The 12,178-nt window shown below is 46.3% G+C and overlaps 1 protein-coding gene across 1 annotated transcript in view; it reads left to right on the top strand.

The window, feature by feature from the left end:
* Positions 1-12,178, top strand: part of LIPG (lipase G, endothelial type) — an 85,916-nt gene that overhangs the window by 39,829 nt on the left and 33,909 nt on the right. Inside the window, exon 10 of the mRNA XM_080371623.1 lies at positions 1-12,178. This exon is cut by the window's left edge and continues 30,555 nt beyond it; it is cut by the window's right edge and continues 33,909 nt beyond it. The gene's annotated coding sequence lies outside the window, so the exon portion shown is untranslated.

The following is a 12,178-nucleotide window of genomic DNA, read 5'->3' as shown; positions in this document are numbered from 1 at the left end:
TGGCCTCTCCCTCATCACTACCTCCTCTCCCGCTGCCTTCCTGCGCGAAAAGGCAGGACAGGGATATCCAGTCAAAGAAATCACAGTGGAGCTTCTGGTGTCAATGCTGTGGTCTGAGAGGACGCTGGTGGGAAGCAGGGGTTTATCCCACTCCAGCTATTGCCATAGGAAGCATCACACCTACTGCCAGCAGAGGTGCATTTCCAGAAGAGGGGTGACCTCAACACAAAAAGCTACACATAATATGACACACAGGCAAGCAACTTTGAGAAGTCTTGTCCCAGAATAAAAAAAAATAACCTAAAGAAACAACCAAAACCCCATCACAGTTGGGCTGCTTGCTTCTTGAAGCTCGCCGTCTCCAGCAACTATGGAGAGAGGTGGGATGACCAACTGTCCTCCTGCAGCAGCCAAGCACAGCACAACTCAGCTTCATAACAGAGAACAGATCAAATATTATTTTATTGTAAATAGAATTTGTATCTAATAACAAAAGGCTGCAAAACAGGAAAAACACGCAGAGATTTCATGCGTGGGTGTGCCTTAACTCCCCAAACACCCAGGGATGGGTTAGTTGTATGCAGAGCGCTGCATGTCAAGAGATGCAGTAACGTGCACCGCTTCTGAGGCCCTGGACAAGGAAATGATCTCATCTTCTTATCTTCAAAAATCCCAGCTCTTCAATTCTGTAAAACTTCTGGAATTTGTTGCCTTCATTCCCTATCCCAGTGAGGAGAGCATTCTACTTTTGTAAATGCAGAATTCGATAGATCCTCCATCTCAATAATACAATTAAAACTAAGCCTCAAATGGATGTTAATTCTAACAGCACTTGTACGTAATTTTAAGGACTGCAAAACTGAACATGTATATCCATTGTATATTCTGAATATATTTAGACTGACAATAAGCATGATTTTAAACAATAAAGTGAAACTTTGACAAATGGACCATATGCTTGAAGATTAGAAGTGCTTATGCTATATTAGTGAAAAGTATTTTCCCCCCTAAAGTCTATTTAAAATTAAAACCCATCCCTTACTTTTCCAGTTTCTTTCATATTCTGTACAAGATATGCACACATACAGTATTCTCTGAGAATAACAACACATAGATGCACAAAATAAAAGAGCTATTATAATAGAATAGGTTAAAAAGAAAAAGCACCAAAAAAATGAATAATTCATGATAACATGTTTCCCAAACATACTTTCCAACTCCATTACCATTCCAACAGTTATATTGTACTTTTAGGCAGGAAACATTTCTCAGACAAGTCTGGTAACAGAGCAGGATAATAGCTCCAAGAAGAAAAGTCCCCTAGTTGGTTTGCCAGTGTAAACCACTCCAAAATCCCCCCAAACTGGAAACATACAGGAATATTTCTATTTTGCAGTTCGCAGTCACAGTCTGTCAGAAACAGATGAAATGCAAAAAAAGCCCCCGATGACCAGAGCTAGAGATGCCTCATCCTTAGCTACACAAAGCTGATAGCCAGCAGCACGCTGGCACAAAGGAAACAGAACAGCCTGGCACAGCTAAGTGGGCAGGCATCCCCACGGCTGCTCGCACGTCCACCTGTGCCAGCGCATCCTCCTCCCTGCCCCTTCAAAATTACAACCCCCACCAGCCACAGCAAGCTCTCAGGAATAAAATCGATAGAAATAAAACACCCTTTTTGGAAGCCAGTGTCTCAGCTGGAAATAAAGCCAAGGGACCACCCTCTGAGCTGTTACGTGAGGACATTACCGCTCCCTCATCCTCCCCCTGCTACCCCAGTACTGCTCCAGCCTCCTTGCCCAGCTCCTTGCAAGGTCAGAAAGGGGAGGTCGACCTAACTTATCCCCCTGCCAGCTGATGGGGTAATTAGCAGCAGGGGTGACTGCAATCTCTGCCAGCAGCAAGGGCACTTGTCCATGTGGCCAAGGCCTCCTGAGAAACCACCTGTGCAAAAACCAAGGCAAAGCTGTTGAATTTGGGCATTGGTTTTACTACATGGTTATCTTCACCTCCCATTTTGCACCTGTGTACCTGAACTTGGGATGAGCACATGGCTCTGAGCCGGGTGAGCTCAGTGACATTCCTGTGTGCAGGGGTTGGCTGGCCACGTCTTCAGCAAGGTTTTGTTTCTGAGCTTTGTGGTTGCATGTGGATGTCTGAAACTAAAGCTAGACATCCCCTGCTGACAGAGACACACTCACTCACTTGGCAGACTTTTGTTAATTATTTGCAGATGTGGTCAGAAACAACCCACCAGAATTTCTCCTTACAGGTGAGTTGCATCTCCTGGTGCTAATGCTGAAGATGTTCTCAGTGGTGAAGGACAATGGCAGGCAGGCTGCACAGAAGGGTGAGGGGTATATATACTTTATACCAAAATAAAATTGACTTTCTTGGCTGTGTAGCTCTGGATATGGGAACCATCAGTGATTTATGGGCTGCTGAGACCATCCAGATTTGTGTTAGTTAAGAGAGTTCCAGCAATCTTCCCCTGCTCACAGGAAGAAATACATGGATAATTAATGGCTCCAAGTGCTTACAGGCACTCGCAGCAGCTTCGTCACTGCATAAATTGGATGATGATGAGATTTAGCTTCTAGGTGAAAGCAAAAACTCCTCCAAGTTAATTGATAACTGAAGTAATCTGCTTGGAACTAATTGTTAGCTGGCTTCCTGTGGTTATTAGGTGATGTTCATTAAAAAAAAAAAAGCAACTCCATAAAAAAATGAAAACAGGGTACAATGGATTTTTGAATCCATCCCTCCAGCCAAAAACCAGAACAGGTAGTACCTAAAGCCATGCTTCAGCTCTGCCCCCCATGTAAAATCTCACGATGACGTGAAATAAGTAAAAAAGTTACCTTGTGTCCTGCATATTTAACTTTTTCCCTTATACAACACGGTCTGAAGTTCACTGCTTTTTTTTTCGCAACAGATCTAAGAGGTTTTTGATCTCCAGTGCATCTTTGAAGATCACTTGAAGGTTCAGAACATTTAATATTAAAGTATGCTCTTCTTCCCACTTGATTTTTAAACATAAATCTGTGCACACTAGCTGTGTAAGTGTGGATACACCCTGACCTCCCTTTAAATTAATTCATATATGAACGATTTCTGTTTTGGAGAAGCACAAAGGTTTGATCTCTTGGCTTGCACAAAGTGACTGGGAAGAAGGTGAAACAGGATGACACTGATTTTAGAAGTATGTTGCATTTTTGCAGTTGGAGCATCACTCACATTTGATGGCAATGAACTGAACCCACCTTTGTTTCAGACTTTAAAAAAGCTATAACAAATGGAGCCAGTGGTAATCCCATGGGAAGAAAATAGAACTCTGTTTGCAAATTCTTTAGGTTTAAAGATATAAATCATTCACCCTGCACAGGATTGTGAGAGGTGAGCTAACGCACAGCTCTGACACTGATTCTGACAGCATGTTTTCCCTGTCCTTATTAATTAACATCAGGTGAATATGTCAGTATTCATTCATTCACGTTCTCCAAAATCTACAATATACCTTTACTTCAAAAACCAGCATCCTTTGACCTACCAAACCCACATCCCTCCCTGGAAGGAAAACTCGTCAGGACAGCCACTATATTAACCTGGGGCAGCTTTGGTGAGCAGTCCCTGTAACTGTTCCTGGGATGAGCAGCTCAAGTGTCCCGTGTGTTTTTGGTGAATAACGGGCAGCACAAAAAAGGTGTCAGTGTGAGCAGCAACAAGATTCAACCCAAGATGAGAGACAACCTGAACTGAGGTGCCTGTCTGTGTGCTAAACATCTGAGCTCCCACCAGTCATCTGAGGTGTGGCCGTTGCAGGTGGTGAAGGCTGCAGAGCACTTTGCCCAACTAAAGCGACCACAGGTTGTGCTCCAGCAGCTCAGCCACAGGGGTTAGACCTCTGCCAGCAGGTTGGAACTCAGGCACTGACCGTACATGGAGGCACCAGTGCATATCTACATTCGGGCACTGACAATGTGGGCCCGAATTCCACCCATTGTGTCCTTGGTAGTTTCCCAGGATGGAAATCCTCACCAGGGTGCTGGATGAGGCCCACCACAGGAAACCTTACCTTCTCGGCTTCCCCCAAACTTCTCCAATCTTATCCTCAGCTATCTTCTGCTTTCCATTGGTACCCTCTCCTTCTTCAGTTTGGCACACGTGAAGGTGAGGAGCAGAGTTCAGGTAGGACCTTGTGACAGTCCTATTATTTTTCCCTCTACAAACCAACAGGGAACATGTGTTGTCTATCGGTCTCAATGGCCTGGGAGATTGGACCAAAAGACATCCTCTGCAAGAAGAGCTGAGATGGCACAAAGGTGACCTCCTCCGAAGTACCATTTGTGCCTTCCCTTTGCTGGAAGGAGCCCAGGAATATGTAACACACATCAGCACTTGCCCATTCCTAGGGTATTTCTCAGCACTGCAGAAAAACATACTCAGGCATCATCCACCACTCTGAGCACATGTGCTATCGTCCTCCAAAGCATGTGCTGAAGTCCTTGGCAAGCCGATGCTCCTCCGAAGGACAGCACAGATTCACCTGCTCTCTCTCGCAGTGCCAAGAGCAGAGGTGAGAGGTAGCAGATGTATCATCACACACAGCTGGGGTGTGTTAGCTAGGGTCACCTGAGATGCACACGGCAATTTTAGGTCATTTTTCCTGTCTCATCTATGTACAAATCCAGGTTAATCCTCACATCGATTATAACCTGTAACTGCAATGACCAAATTTCAGCCAAGAAGTGTCCCCCCACTCTTTTTTCTTCTCTGAGGTTAGAAGTTTGTGACTAAATAAGGAAATAAACCACCCCAGGCAACATTTTGAAGCCCTCCGGTCTCCCCAGTGGCTCTTGTTTCTGCACATATTTGCCTTCAGCAGTGAGGAATGAGAGACCATGAGGCAGAGATGGGTCACCGTGTCCTAGTAAGGACTGTGACACACAGCCCTGCCTGCCCTCCACCTCGGAAAGATTGATGAGTTCCTGCCTCATCTCATAATCCTCCATTTTTGCCATGTAACCTCCCCTGAACCCATTGAGTCAGCAGGACTTGTCTGTTAAGACAAGACTGATGCCTGGCTTTGGAGCCGATAAAGCATGTTTCTGGGTCAGCCAGAAGCCGTTTTGGCAATATTAACCATCTTTTCTCTCATCCCCATGCTCCAGAAGAGGGATGGAGCAAGTTCAGCATCTGCACGAAGATGCTCCAGATGCCATTGCCTCACTGACCCTTCCCCTGACAGGCTGAGGTCTCAGTGTGACTGTGCTGCCCAGAACCAAAAGCATCTTCCAGCCCATCTGCACAAATCCCGTGTCCCACAACTGTGTTTTTGGCTGCTGGAGAAGTTTTCTTCCAAATGGGAGAAAAACATGAACGTTGACAATTGGTGTGTATTAGGGATCACATGGCTGGCAAAAATACTTACCCCTGGGGTACTGGCCAAACCCTTCCCACATGGTCAAATTCTGCATCTCAAAGCTCTCCCAGAAAAAAACCCCACGTATCTACAGTCAGTGCTGTAGTTTGCTACAGAGGTGGGTATGTATCAGGAACGAGGGGTAGCTGAGAGCAAGCACCCCCATTTGTTGAAAAACAACGCCAGAGCTTGATAGGGGAAGCCAAATCTGCCAGCTTAAATCACACAGAAATATCCTGGAAGTTGCCAATCTTGGCAAATATATCATGGGCTTCATCTAAAGGTGGCCTTGCCTGCGAATGCCGCTACATCAGATGGGGACCGCGGCTTCTTTCATCCCTGGCAGAGGAGGGCTGTGAGCTGCAGGCTAAGCTTTGAAAAGATACTTTTCTTTGGAGATGCCAACAGTTTCCTCAGCAGACTTCTCCCCCTCACCCCCTCCCACCCCAACCTACTTTCACAAAAGAAAAAAAAACCCCACACAACAAACCATAAATGGATCCTGTAGTGTCTGCAATGTAAAGAATTAGCTGAATGGGAAGAAATGAACCATGGTCTTTATGTCCTAGTTCCAGTCAGTGCAAACATTGCTGCTAATCCCTGTTGTTGGAGGGGACTGGGGAAGAGACACGGATAGATCCCACTGGGAACATTTTGTCTCTCTCAATCTACACTTGAGATCACATTTTTTGTGTGTAATAACATTGAGTTGTATTAAGAGGCCTGTGGATAACGTAAAGCTGAGGGGGATATTGTTCGCTGTCTCTTCCACTGAGTGTAGCACCTACAATCTTCATATGCAGGGAGGTCTTAGCAACCCATTCATTTCAGGGGAGAAAAAGAAAGCTATTCATTGCCAGTAAATCCCATTTTGCCATGGCAACCCCCTCTTCCCACCCCTCGCACACAACGGTTGTTCACAGGGGCTGTTTAAAACAAGACAACAAAACCAAACCATCACCCATCCAGCCCTGGCATTTTCTGCTTTGAATTTTCTGGTGGCGTCCAGCCTCAGTGCCAGGGCAGGGATAACCCAGCCACAGGGAAGGGGTGGGCACGCTGTGCTGTCACCTCGCCTTGTCCTCTGCCATCCCTGGTGGCATCGCACCTGGTGTCTCTGGATGAGACCCACCTCAGAGATGGGGTGTCCTGTACCCCCGGAGCTCCCCAGTGGGACAGTTTGGGTGACCATGCCACGAAAGCAGAGGACAACTTGGGGTACTTCTTTTCTACGCTCTTGTGCCAAGGAGAGGTTTTTTTGGCGTGCTAGAGCCCTTGCAGGAGCTGGGGAAGGGAAAAGCAGGTGCCCACCCAGCTCTGCCCCAACCTGGCAGGACCAGCCCTGTTTTCTGCTCTCCCTTCCATGGGGCGCGTGTCCATGTCCTCATCCCAACAGAGGCTAGGGACCAGCCCAGCTCCCACCAGTTCGGGGGCCTCCAGCTGTCCTGCTCCCCTCCAGCCACCCTTGGGCATGAGCCCCACAGCTTGCAGCCACAAACAGAAATTTCCAGTTTGTGCCGCTTGTGGACTCAAGGTCTCCCCTCTGCCTCTCCATCCCTCTCCCTTCCTGACGTCCCATCCCTGTGGAGCCATAAGATACGCAGGGAGGTTTGGGGTATGGGAACGGCAACCTGCATAGCCGAGGTTTTTTGGGAGACTAAGACCCAAGCCATTTTGATCTTGCACTCAAACTGCACCTCAAGTTACAACCTCAACCTGAGCAACCAAGAGAGAGGCGACCTGTCCACAGCCTCACTGCGGGACTCTGCTCCAGCCAGACGTAATTCCTTGATGTAGTTATTAGCTGAACAGAGACTGATGCTGCATTGCAGGAGTCTCATCAGGCAAGCAATGAAGCAGGGAAACACCAGCCAAAATACAGCTGAGCAGTGCTGGGAAGACACCAGCGTGTGCTATGTGGACGTTAACTCTGCAGCATCACCCCTGCTGACAGCAGTACTTACCACAGCTAAAAATCACATCTCTTTTCGGTTAACCTGAACTCACATTTAAAAACAAATAAGGGATTCCTGGCATAAAGACAATCTCAGTGAAAAAAAAAAGAACCACCAGAATTAAGAACTGATTTTTATTAAGAATTAACGGATCATTTTTATAAATGCAGAGAGAGTGCAAAATGTTGGGCAATAAAAACAAATGCTTGTACCAGGTGTTTTCAGAATAAATCCCAGCTAGTCCACAGATTTTATCCCCCATTTTATTGTTGACTGAGGTAAACGAAGCCCTTCTGGTGACCCAGACTTTTCCCTGCTATGTTGTGTGCATAAAACCTTCCTTCTCCACAGGCAAACAAGGTTAGTCAGTTGGTCACACCACAGCCTATAAATATGTAGATATTTTAAACACCCTCCAGATCCCTTGACAAATTGCTCTGCATAGGTTTTTCAAAGTACACAACTAATTTCCTGATTTTTAATGGCACTCCTCCTTCAAAAGTTTCTCATCGTTCCAGAACACCTTCCCCTTCCCAGAAGATCCAGCACGTACAGGTATCTACCCCCAGCACTGCAGCCAAAAAAAGTAACTCCAGAGTCAGAGAAGACACCTGTCTGCAGAAAGCAAGTTATCCTTCTCTAAGACCAATAGCTAATTCAGCTGAACTGACCGCTGCTGGGTGCTGCTACTTTCCATTCACAAGAATGAGCATTTCACTTGCTCAGACATTTAAAATAAATTGCAATGAATCGCACCAAAAAGTCTCCCTCGGAATAAATCCCTTCATGACAGAACTTGGCTCACACTAGACGCACTGCAGTCCTGGGGTAGGGGGTGAGAAAAAGGAGGAAAATAAATCCAAAGGCTTCTCTATTCTCAAATTTTCACTCAAAAGGCTCTGACATGAGCAAAAGCAGATTAAAACTAAGCGGCTGGGGAAATTACTGCTCCCAGCTGTCTGTCCTGCCTCTTTCCCCTCCGGTGTCCCCATATATGTGACACAGACAGCCTGGCTCAAGCAACAGCTGTTAAACCACTGGAAATTTCACACAGATTTGGGGTTTCTTTCATACATGAAGTGTACCCTGCAGCTGTTCGGCAGCTGCTCTGTGGGAGCTTAACCACCCGTGCAGCAGAGATGGGGATCCTGAGTGAGGGGGAGGATGAGTACCTGGGGGCAACCAGAGCACCCACGTTTGATCTGCATCTGTAAATCAGAGCTTGGCCCTTGGTCCACATCAGAGCTTCATTTTGACTCGGGAACATGCTTTTGGGGTCAGTCTCTGAAAGGTCCCTGCTCCCTTGGTTTGGTTCCCAAGAGGGATCGGGCTCTGGCCACACAAGCCTGATGCCATCCAGCTCAAACCCAACTGGAGGGTGCACTGAAGAAGAGCTCTGACCTTGCAAACGCGCACCCAGCCTGTGCAGCCTGGGAGTCCTCAAAGTATTCAATCATGTAATATTTAGACCGAATGAAATAACAGGATGTATTTGGGAGAAGTAAAAAGCCAAACTCTCTGCTAGCTGACTTTTTTGTTTGGTGAGGACCAGCTTATTTCTCATCCCTTGGCTATGCCAAAGCCATTGATGGCCACTTGACATTTGCTGGACTACCTCAGGACTGAAATGAAGCCCTGGGTTCAGCACAGCACGTTCAGAAACGACACTGCAGAGCCACGTGGGAGCTGCAAGGACCCCATTTGCTCCTTTAAGCCTCATGAAAAGCAAATGTAGCTGTAGTATCTGGGGAACACTGCCTTTAGATTGCAAAAGCCAGGCTGAAACAAAAGGTTGCACTGTTAACCCAAAGGGCCACAGCCACACCAGGAATGCAACAAGCCAGGTGCTCCTCAACCAAACCAGGATTTGCACCACTGTTGCAGGCCTTGTCAGGATTTGTAGCTCCCAAAACACCCGAGCTGCCAGCAAAGACCAGGAGCAACCCAGGGGGCTGCTGTTTCCACAAGCTGGGTCATGCTTATGTCTTGGAGCTGGCTTTTTCCTACCCTGCTCTCTATACATATCCCTAAAGCAGTGAGAGGATGCTCAAGTGAGACTGTCCTATGACATCTTTAACCGATGAAGTATGACTATTGATTTATAACATCAGCCTCTTGATCAAGAGCTGTCGATTTGCCACCATGGCCAGAAAAATCTCTTAATTTTACCACAGTTCTCTCATCCACTCTAGGCAAGCAAAGAAAACCAAGCAGAACATCAGCAAAATCTCTCCTTATAAACTTCTGTATCCTTCCTCTCATATAAAGAGGGTTCTAGTTCATCTCATCCCATCCACTATGTTTCCCACAGGAATGATCTTGTCCTCTCACCATTCTCAAAAAGGAACTGCATAAAAGCTTAAGCCAAAACCATATTGCTCATTGCTTCTGCTGTATAAGTTGTTTTGTTGACTACAAATGAATTTATTTAACCTGTTGGTGCCCGTTGAAGAAATACTTCGGAGAAATGCTCCAGATCGGTTCCAGTGGTGTTTCATCGGTGGTTCCTGACGAGACAGAAAAATCCGTGTACTGTCCACTGCCTAAAGTGAAGGGGAAAAAAAAAGTCAGCATTGCAGAATACTACTTGATATCCACTCTGTTGTGGACTGTGTTTTTGCCACGCACATCATATTGTAAGTGCTTTCCTAATTTCTTTGCATGAAATTAATTAAGAATGAAATTCAGGTTGTAAGTTTTAAGCACACACCCCACAGCAGTTTCACTGAGGGTGTATAGTAAATATAAAGAAAATATTTGCTTTGGTTTGTTACTTCATATCAGCCTCAGCCAAAAGATATCCCGCTGTCAACACCGGACTCCCAGGGTGGACAATATTACTGCTGACAGCACAACCCCCGTGAGTGCACCCAAGCCTTGCACACACGCTTTGAGGTGACAAAGCAGAAGGGTTTCCAAAGAGAAGCAGTAGCAGTGCTTTGGATGGTCTGTTTCCATGTAGGAATGGACCCCGAGCAGAACCTCAGATCTACTCAGCCTTGAATTTCCCAGAGTTTTTTTGTATTTGTGTTATGGCGTGAGTTTGTCTGTTCTCGCCCTTTGACATGCTTTCAAAACCGACAAGGCTGTTGAACTTCCACTGAGTAGCACTTACAGAGGCTTGGATATTTTTCCCAGAAAGAAAAAAATAATTCCTACACAAAAGAAAACACTACAACCAAAACATCATCACCCCCAGCTACAACTACCCCACAGGTACTGCCGTGGGAGAGAATATACCTGTAGATATCAGGGTGGGCAGAAATCATAAAGATTTCCAACTCAAGTGGCAATTTCCTTCATGCAGCATCATCTCTCCACTCTTTTTAAAGAAAGACTCACAGCTTTGGAATCTCAAAAATTTGGAATTGACTCTGATTATTATTTTTTTTAGGTGGGAAATACTGTAATGCTAATTGACCTTTTTAATCAATGATCCTGAAATACGCCTACATGACACTGCTGATAAAATCTGCGGGTAATATTAGCATTGGCAGGATGGCAGCTATCGTTGAGGGCAGGGCAGTTGCACAGAATGACAGGGATCCTTCAGCCAGCCAAACATACTCAGACAAATCCCATTTCCACTGAGCTGTACAGAAAGCTGCAGTTGTAGTTGTTATCTGCATGGTGGGAAATGTGTCCTGGAAGGTTTCAGCTGGTGAAGATGCAATGATACCGCATTGATGATGCATTGCAGATGCATCTGCAATGATAGTGAAAAAGCTGGTAGCAATGCCAAAGGAAAAAAAAAAAAAAGGATTAGACAAATTACTTTAAGGTAGTAGAAATATTTTCAGGTCTCTGCCCCAGGAGGAAGGACAGAAAGCAAATGCAGCTGCTTATTCATCCACCTTGGTGGGGGGTCTGCAGCTCTGGCTGGGAGGCAGAGGGCTGGGACATACCTGCCTCCTGAGCATGCGGGCGCCAAAGCACGGGGGACTCCCCGGCAAGATGCACAGGCACAGGCAGACCCAAACTACCCCTACAGCTGCCGCCCCAGTCCTGCAGCTTGGGGAGCGTGGGATGAGGGACTCCCCTGAGCTGCCTGCGGCCAGGACTGCTCAGAGTCGAAGCAGGATAGCCGTGCATGCCCTCTAAGCTAACAGGTTGGTGCCAGGCTGTCCATCTAGCTAAGGAAAGAGGTTATTACATCGGCACCTGAGCTGGTGAGATTTTTAGATATTGCACTGAGCTATGGGCATCTGCAGGCTGGGACCCTTGCCCGCTGGGAGGTCTTACAGCAGACTTCCTCCATCTTGGGGTTCAAGGGCACCCTCCGCTCTAGTTTAGCAAAAGGAGGGTTGAAGGGCGTTTTGATCATGGCATATGAGATTTCCATTTCCTGGATTGGGAAAAAATATAAATGGGTACTAATGAACCCCCAGCAGCTGAAAGCAGACAAATGCAAATGAAGAATAAAGTGCCTTTTTTTCAGAAGGTTGGATTAATCACATGGGGCAACCATCATGGGGGATAAAAAATCTGCGCTTCTTGGTATCTTCAGGTCCAGACTCCACCTTTCTCAATAGTGTGCTTCAGCCAAATACACAAAGTTATTGTGAACAGTGGGAAAACAAGGAGGAACCGGATAATTTCCCTTTGCTGAAGAAGCCTTTGGCACCATGAATCAGCCTTCCAGTGGGAAACACCACTTTGTAAGCGATACAAGAAGGATTCTCTGAAGCATGGGCTGTCCTTTTCAGAGAGAAAAAAAACCTCCAAAAGGACATCTTGTTCTTCCTGCTGTGCTAGCCTGCGCTGATCTTACCTTGGGGACAGCTTTGTCTTTCTCCAGTTG

Source organism: Falco punctatus (assembly GCF_963210335.1).
Source record: "Falco punctatus genome assembly, chromosome: Z".
NCBI classification, from domain to species: Eukaryota; Metazoa; Chordata; class Aves; order Falconiformes; family Falconidae; genus Falco; species Falco punctatus.
This window is presented reverse-complemented; position numbering and strand designations above follow the sequence as displayed.